We start from the raw sequence: 7,352 nt of genomic DNA, 5'->3' as shown, positions 1-7,352 counted from the left end.
AAACTATATTAAGAATAGAGAAAGGATATAGACAGAAGGCTAAAAGATAATAATGACAATTATGACTCCTTCCAGAGTCCCAACACAGCCTGACTGTGATTGGTCATTAAGTTAAAACAATTCACATGAAATCAATCAAACGACCACCTGTTGGATAAACAATCTCCAAACCACATTCCAAAGTAGCAAAACACAGGGGAAGCAAATGAGATAATATTGTTTTCCTTTTTCTACGAGGCTTCTCAGCTTCCCAGGAGAAGAATCCTGGGCAAGGAGATTTTTCAGCAAATGTGATGGTGACAGAGCAAAAAGTACTTATGAATGGACACCAGTAGCACCCTCCAGTGACACCATAGATGACCACCTCTGGAAAACAGAATTCAATTCTAATTTAGTGGGGGCTGGAGTCTATCCAGCTTCTTCAAGCTTTGTTCCATGCTTTGATTCCATAGACATATAAATAAGAACCCCAAAATGCACCACAAAATGCGCTTTTGTGTTGTCTTTTTACATTGTCTCTGTAGTAGCAAAAAGATTCAATTTTGCCATAAAACATTCTCAGGTTCTGATGCTATTTCAGGAGTTACAGGTTAGAAAATTCCTGACAGCCAAGTAGCAGGAAAGGGAGGCATTGGGAAGGCCAAGGCTCCATATGATAATCATTAAGGAAATTCTTTGCAAGGAAATTAAAAGAAAAAGCCAAATTTGCAAAGAAGGAGAATGAGACCCCCAGGAGATGGACTTGGAGACTGCTGGGAATATTGCTAAATATTTTCTTATGTGTGACTGTTTTTGCTTTCCAGTGTTGTAAAAGATTCAGAAGCTTGAAAATAAACTTGGATTCCCAGTGTTTGTACTTGAGTGGTTTTGTTTTGTTTTATTTTTTTTTTTTTTTTTTTCCCCACAATGATAATTGTACCTTTAAATTAAAAGATTGATTAAACTTTTTTGATGGGAATATCAGGGCTTGGAAAGGGGTGAAAAAAAGTTAAGCTGTACCAGCCAGTGAGGATCATTGCATCAATACACTTCACCCTGCTCTTCTGGGCATTTCACTGAGGTGCCAAATCTGATTAAAAACCAGAAATTTCCCTTTGCTGAATCCAGGTAATTACAGCTAACCTGAAGAAATGGAATGTTGTTTTACCTAATTTTTGTACAGAAGTTCACTGCCCATGATTTTCCTCTTCCAATTTAAAAAATAATAATTAAAAGAAAAGGTGTTGTTTTTAATTTTTTTTCCTTGTTATTCTTCTACCTATGAAAATTACAGCAATGTCTGGATTCAGACCTAAGGGTGGGAGAAGTTTATGTCCATTTCTGAAGCAATTCCTTGGAACATTTTACAATGTAGAGCAATTTTACAATTGTTTTTACTGGTTTCCTTCCATTATCCAGAAGAATTCATGCTGATCTGGGTGGAGGGAAGGAATGAACAGAGAGAAGCCTTCACATGGCTTTCAGTGCCCCACAGCACCCAGCCCTGGTGGAAAAGTGGCATTGCCAGCAAACATGAGCTCTTCCCTGGAGAGGAATGGTTTTCAGCCTCCCAAAGATCATTGTCTCTATCAGCTAAAATGATAATAACTCATGAAAGACAGATAAATTTTATGCATCTCTCCCCATAAATGTTTAGATAGAAAATTTCTTGCAGCTGCTGGTGGGAAAATCAGGAGATTTACTGTGAACACCATCATGCTCTAAAAGTGTAAGATAAAAAGCAATAAAAACCAAATAAAATTCCTTCTTCTCCTGAACAGATCAACCACTGTGAGGCTCAGCTGATTTCTGAATGTGTGATGGCACTTTCTGGTCTCCCTGTCTCAAATAATATTTTAAAGTTTCATATTAAGACTCTTGACCATATCAAATGGATTTTCTGGATTGCAATTAGCCCCTGAAATTCTGAAATGGGGTTTCCACATTGACTCTGACTTTAAAAGGATGAGTTAGTAACAGATATGAAAGCACATGAACACAGGGACTTGTCAGGGATCTTGTTTTTAGAGAAATTTGGATTAAGAGATTACCCCAAATCCCTCTGCATCAAAAATAAATTGGTCTGTCCAAATAATTTCCATTGGCTCTGTATCATCTGTAATAGGCACAATTATTTGGCTGCATTCCAGTACCTGTGGCATCCATTGTCACCTAAATAGGATTATTACACACTGAGTCTTTGTCCTTCTCAGTCATCTCAGCTTTTTCTAGCATGAAAAAGAGCAGGAATCTTAAAGATATCATTTTTTCCCTTCCTGAAATAAACCCTAGCTATTTTCCAGGGAATAATTTCCTTGGAGATTGCTGAAACTGGAAACAGAAGTGGTTAAACTCACAAGATATGACTCAAAATATTTAATTAGAGTATTAATATCAGTTATGACAAGACATGAGGTGGAGATTAGGATTGCATTTCATTTTTACTAAATCCTATATTGAATATAAAATGTTGAGCAGGATTCAAACTCTATAGGAATTCAGCTTTTCAGGATGGGAATTGCATTGAATTTAGATTATTTTTATGGCCTTAACATGAGTTTAGGAGCATGTGCACACTTATCACGAGATTATTTTTCTACATGTTCTTGTCTGTCACATGCAAGGTTTGATAACAAAAGTATGAAAAGTATAAGCAGCAGAAACTCCTTAACCTTTGAAGAATAAATTTGGCTAAGTGTGATTTACTTTCACTTGAAGTAGAGCCAGAGCAACAAAAAGCTGGGTTGAAGACAGAGAATTATTCAAGGCTGCGCAAATTGCCACAGGGTTTACAATGCAATGAGTAAAGACAGAAATAAAAAGGTGCTTCCAGGTCTGGGGGCATGAGTTGATCTCACTGCAGGCTGCAGAAGTAAAAGAAATTGTTAATTTTCAAGTTTCTGCCTGCTTAGGTGAAAGTTAAATCTCTTGGTCTCAAAATAATATTTTACTACTGTCCCACTCACATTTACTGAAAAAATCCCTTCACCCAGGATTTTTCTCCTGGGAAGCTGAGAAGCCTCAGAGGAAAAAGAAAACAATTCTTATCTCATTTGCTTCTCCTGTGTTGTGCTCATGTGGAATGTGTTTGGAGATTGTTTACCCACAGGTGATTGTTTCATTGGTATATGTGAGTTGTTTTCACTCTTTGGCCAATCAGGGCCAAGCTGTGTCGGGACTTTGGAGAGTGTCACGAGTTTTCATTATTATCTTTATAGCATTGAGTAGTTATCCTTTCTGTATTCTTTAGTATAGTTTAGTATAGTATTCTTTAATAAAATCTAGTATTATAAAATAATAAATTAGCCTTCTGAGAACATGGAGTCAGATTCATCATTCCTTTCCTGCCACAGGGGCACCCAGCAAATACAATATACCACGACAACATAGCAATCATAGTATATCATTTTATGATATTGGTCAGCTTTTCTGCTCCTACCCTCAAAAACACCTGCCAGATACCTAAAAATTAGCAATCCCTTCCAAGAACTTTTTTTGAATGGAAATATCCCATTTTTTTTGGTGGAAGCACTTGGTTACTGCTCCCACATTCACATTCAGGTGGTATTTTCTGTTGGGCTTTTGCCCACTAGTTTTGTCATTATTTTTTCATCTTCCCTCAGGCAGGCAATAACCCTTTTACACTGATTTTTTTCTGTCTACCTTAGTGCCTTATATGCTTCCCCACACACTGTAACTGCTAAGTTTAATGGCACATTCTCTTCTACTAACAGCGTATATTTTATATGAACAAAATTTAACAGTGTATCCCATAACAACAATCAGAGAACACTTCTGGTTCTTCTGTCTTTATCTGACATCAAAGAGAGGTCACTATTACTGGTTTTATATAATGAAATAATTTCAATTTTCAGTGAAGCAATGATAACTGTTCAATACTTTGTTTTATCTGAATTATGATTCAAGCTCTGATGCAGCAAACCCTTGGTACCTCTTTCAATGTCCCACAGTGATGACATTGATCTTAGAGAAGAAAAAACATAAAAATAATAAAAGTGGCCCAAAGGTCCTTCAAATTGATTATTGTAATAAAAATTCTACTGGCATCATTTGTTACCTGAACCAATTTGCAGCTGAAACCCTTCCATGTAAGATCCCAGATGTGCTGTGGTGCCTGCAGGAGAAGGGAGATGTCTCTGTCTGTCTGTGATGGGTTGGGAACAAGCCTGGAACATCCTTTAATGATGATTCTGCTGTTCCCTGCTGCTCAGGGAGAGCTCTGGAAACTGAAACTGAGCTCAGCTTTGATAGCAAGAGACACAATCACATTTACACGAGCACTGTCTGGCTTCAATTGTGCTCTGCTATTACCAAATGAAGATGTCAATATGGTACTCTTCAGTTCTGCCATTGTCCCTAAAGGACAAAGCTTTTCATCAGATCCTGCCCACTGCAAAATTTGTCAGAATGATGGGGAAGATTTTGGTCAGTGGAAATTGTTTTATGGCACACTATGAAAATCCTATATCCAAAGAGCTTAAAAATAAAAAAAGAATTGCAGTTTCTATGAATATTTCATGATTTTTGGGCTTGCAGAACATAATGTTGTTTAGCTGCAAATAAAAATACATTGTGTTCATATTTCGTGACATAAATTAAATGACTGGAATGTTTATTTCTACTATATTTTCCTTCAAATGCCACCAATTTTTAATATATATTAAAATTTAACAGTATGGCAAAAGAATGCTAAAATATTATTTGTAATTTTATGAATCAATAGAATTTTCCTGTCATTTTGGATGATTGAAGAAAACCACTGTGCCAAAGTGGACAATAGGAACACATACCATATATCTTTATTTTTTTTTAACACAAATGTCTGCAATGGATCTGTGTTTCTTTGTTTCCTCTATAACACTCAGTAAACTTTTGAGACCATTTTATCTATATTGTAGCTGGGCTCTGCCGACTTGACCATGGAAGAGGTTGGAACTAAATGATCTTTAAGGTCTCTTCCAACTCATTCTTGAATTCTGTGGTTCAGGACAAACTAAAATCACATCTTTTAACTGGGAGTGGGGTTTATCTCCAGCTGTTTTAGCTAAAACAAGTGTAGGAAATGATGAGAGGGTGAGGTAGTGCTTCTCCTCTCCTTCCTAAGCACAAGCTTTATTTTCATAACTCAGGTTTCCAGCCAGGAAAAGCCTCATGTTCCAGAGGATTAGGTCTACAGGAAATTGTAGAAACACCTGGTTTTGGCAGTAAAGTTAATTTCTGATGATTTAAGGGATTTCAGAAACCAGAGAAATGCCCACACCTAATCCACAGAGTGCCTTAACAAGTTAAGGATTTTCTCCATCTCCTGGGTGAACAGATGATTTCAGTGAGTAAAACAGAACTCTGAGTCCAAATCAGCTTGACGGGAAAACAACCACCAGATATTCTCTTTATTCTGTGTTAACTGTGCTGTCTTAGCCACTGAGATCTACAGAGAAAAGGCAAAATGCCATAAGGGAAAAATGAAGAATTTAAAGGAAAATGAAGCATTTTAAAAGAAAATGAACAATATCAGGGTGTAAGTGAAAAGGTTTTTCCTGGAAAAGTTCCTTCACACCCTGCCCAAGACTGAAAGCATTGCCAGAGAGGCAAAATCTAAGTGGGTTCAAGACAAGGTTGGAAAAATGAATGGAAAATTTGGAAAAGTCCCAGGGGGAATCTAAAAAGCAGATCACATCCCTGCCCTAAGCTTCCCCTCTCCTCTGGGTGTGAGGTTTGACCATTGTCACTGATGAACAGCACTAAAAAAGTGCTGATCAGAAAGTTCCAAAATTAATTTCCAGTTTAAACATCTGCCCCCTTTCCTAGAAAAAAAAGAAGTGCAGTTTTGTTGCAAAGAGCACACAGTAGACCAGAAACTGGTGTGGGGAACTGAAGTTTCATCTGATTACTCTGAAAATGGCACAAATTTCTTTAGTTTGAATGAAAATCCTTGTGTGGTTTTCCATGGAGCTGAGAGGGAGGATGCAAACTGTTCCAGAAAAGAGGGACAAGGGGTTGTTTTACCTCCTGATCTTTTATCCCCTGTTTCCTGCAATTACATTCTGCCCCCAGTTTCCCTGGTATCTTGGCTACTTTATTTTGTATGCCTTTTCTCTCATAAAGACGTGATTTACCCTACAGATCAGAGACTGGTTCTCTGTGATTTGTGCTACCTATATTTATTTTAGTTCAAAGACACATCCCTACTCCACTAGATGGCAGCCAGGACCTTCCCAGATCCCATCCCTGTGCCACAGGATTTTCCTTATGCTGGATTCCCTCAGCACACACCAATTAAGATGTTCCATCCAGAGGGTGAATTATCTCACCACCCTTCCAGTGACACCCTCAGCATTCCACACCAGTGAACTCCACCCTCCATCCTACAGGCAGGATATCTTTATTTCCTCTTGCTGCTTGTCCAGGTTGGACTCGATGATTTAGATGTTTTTCCCAATCTAGACAATTTTATGGCTGCAAAAGTACCTGGATGTGGCAGTCATTTTTTCTGGAAAAATCCCTTCGCCCAGGTTTTTTTTCCTGGGAAGCTGAGAAGCCTCGGAGAAAAAGGAAAACAATAATTATCTCATTTGCTTCTCCTGTGTTTTGCTGCTTTGGAATGTGGTTGGAGATTGTTTATGCAACAGGTGGTTGTTTGATTGGTTTCATGTGAATTGTTTTAACTTAATGACCAATCAGGGTCAAGATGTGTCAAGGCTCTGGAAAAAGTCATTAGTTTTCATTATCTTTTTACCCTTATGTAACTATCCTTTCTGTATTCTTTAGTATAGTTTAGTATAGTTTTATTATAGAATTCTTTTTTATAATATAGGATCATAAAATAATAAATTAGCCTTCTAAAAACATGGAGTCAAATTCGTCATTCCTTCCTTCATCTGGGAACCCCACAAATCCAATACCCGGAAGTCCCTCAGGAAGGTTGTGCCACCTATTTATGCTGGACATGCCTTGGTGGAGTGAGCCCAAGGAGCCCTTGAGGCCAGCCTGCCAAACCTTGTGCAGGTTGTGATTCCCAGGTGGGGATTTAGGCATGGCTGGAGCTCCCACTCATCCCTGAATAAAAGCCAGAATCTCCCACTCATCCCTGAATAAAATCCAGAGTTGTCACTCTAGGATAAGAAACAACACGACACAGACTCGCTGCTCTTTCTAAGATGAAAAAGGGACTTTTACTTTCCTGACTCCAACATTTATAGATTTCTAAAAGTGCCAGTGGATTGGAGGGTGACAGTGCCACTTCTCCAATGACACTGGACAAACCAACAGTCCATCAAATTTCTTGTCTTTCATAAAATAATGCAAAACAGTAAGTTATTTACATAAAGTGTGTGAGAAAGTTCATTACAAGA

Source organism: Melozone crissalis, unplaced genomic scaffold, assembly GCF_028551555.1.
Source record: "Melozone crissalis strain CALT ecotype California unplaced genomic scaffold, PUWL_Pcris_2 ptg000016l_1, whole genome shotgun sequence".
Classification (NCBI taxonomy): Eukaryota; Metazoa; Chordata; class Aves; order Passeriformes; family Passerellidae; genus Melozone; species Melozone crissalis.
This window is presented reverse-complemented; position numbering follows the sequence as displayed.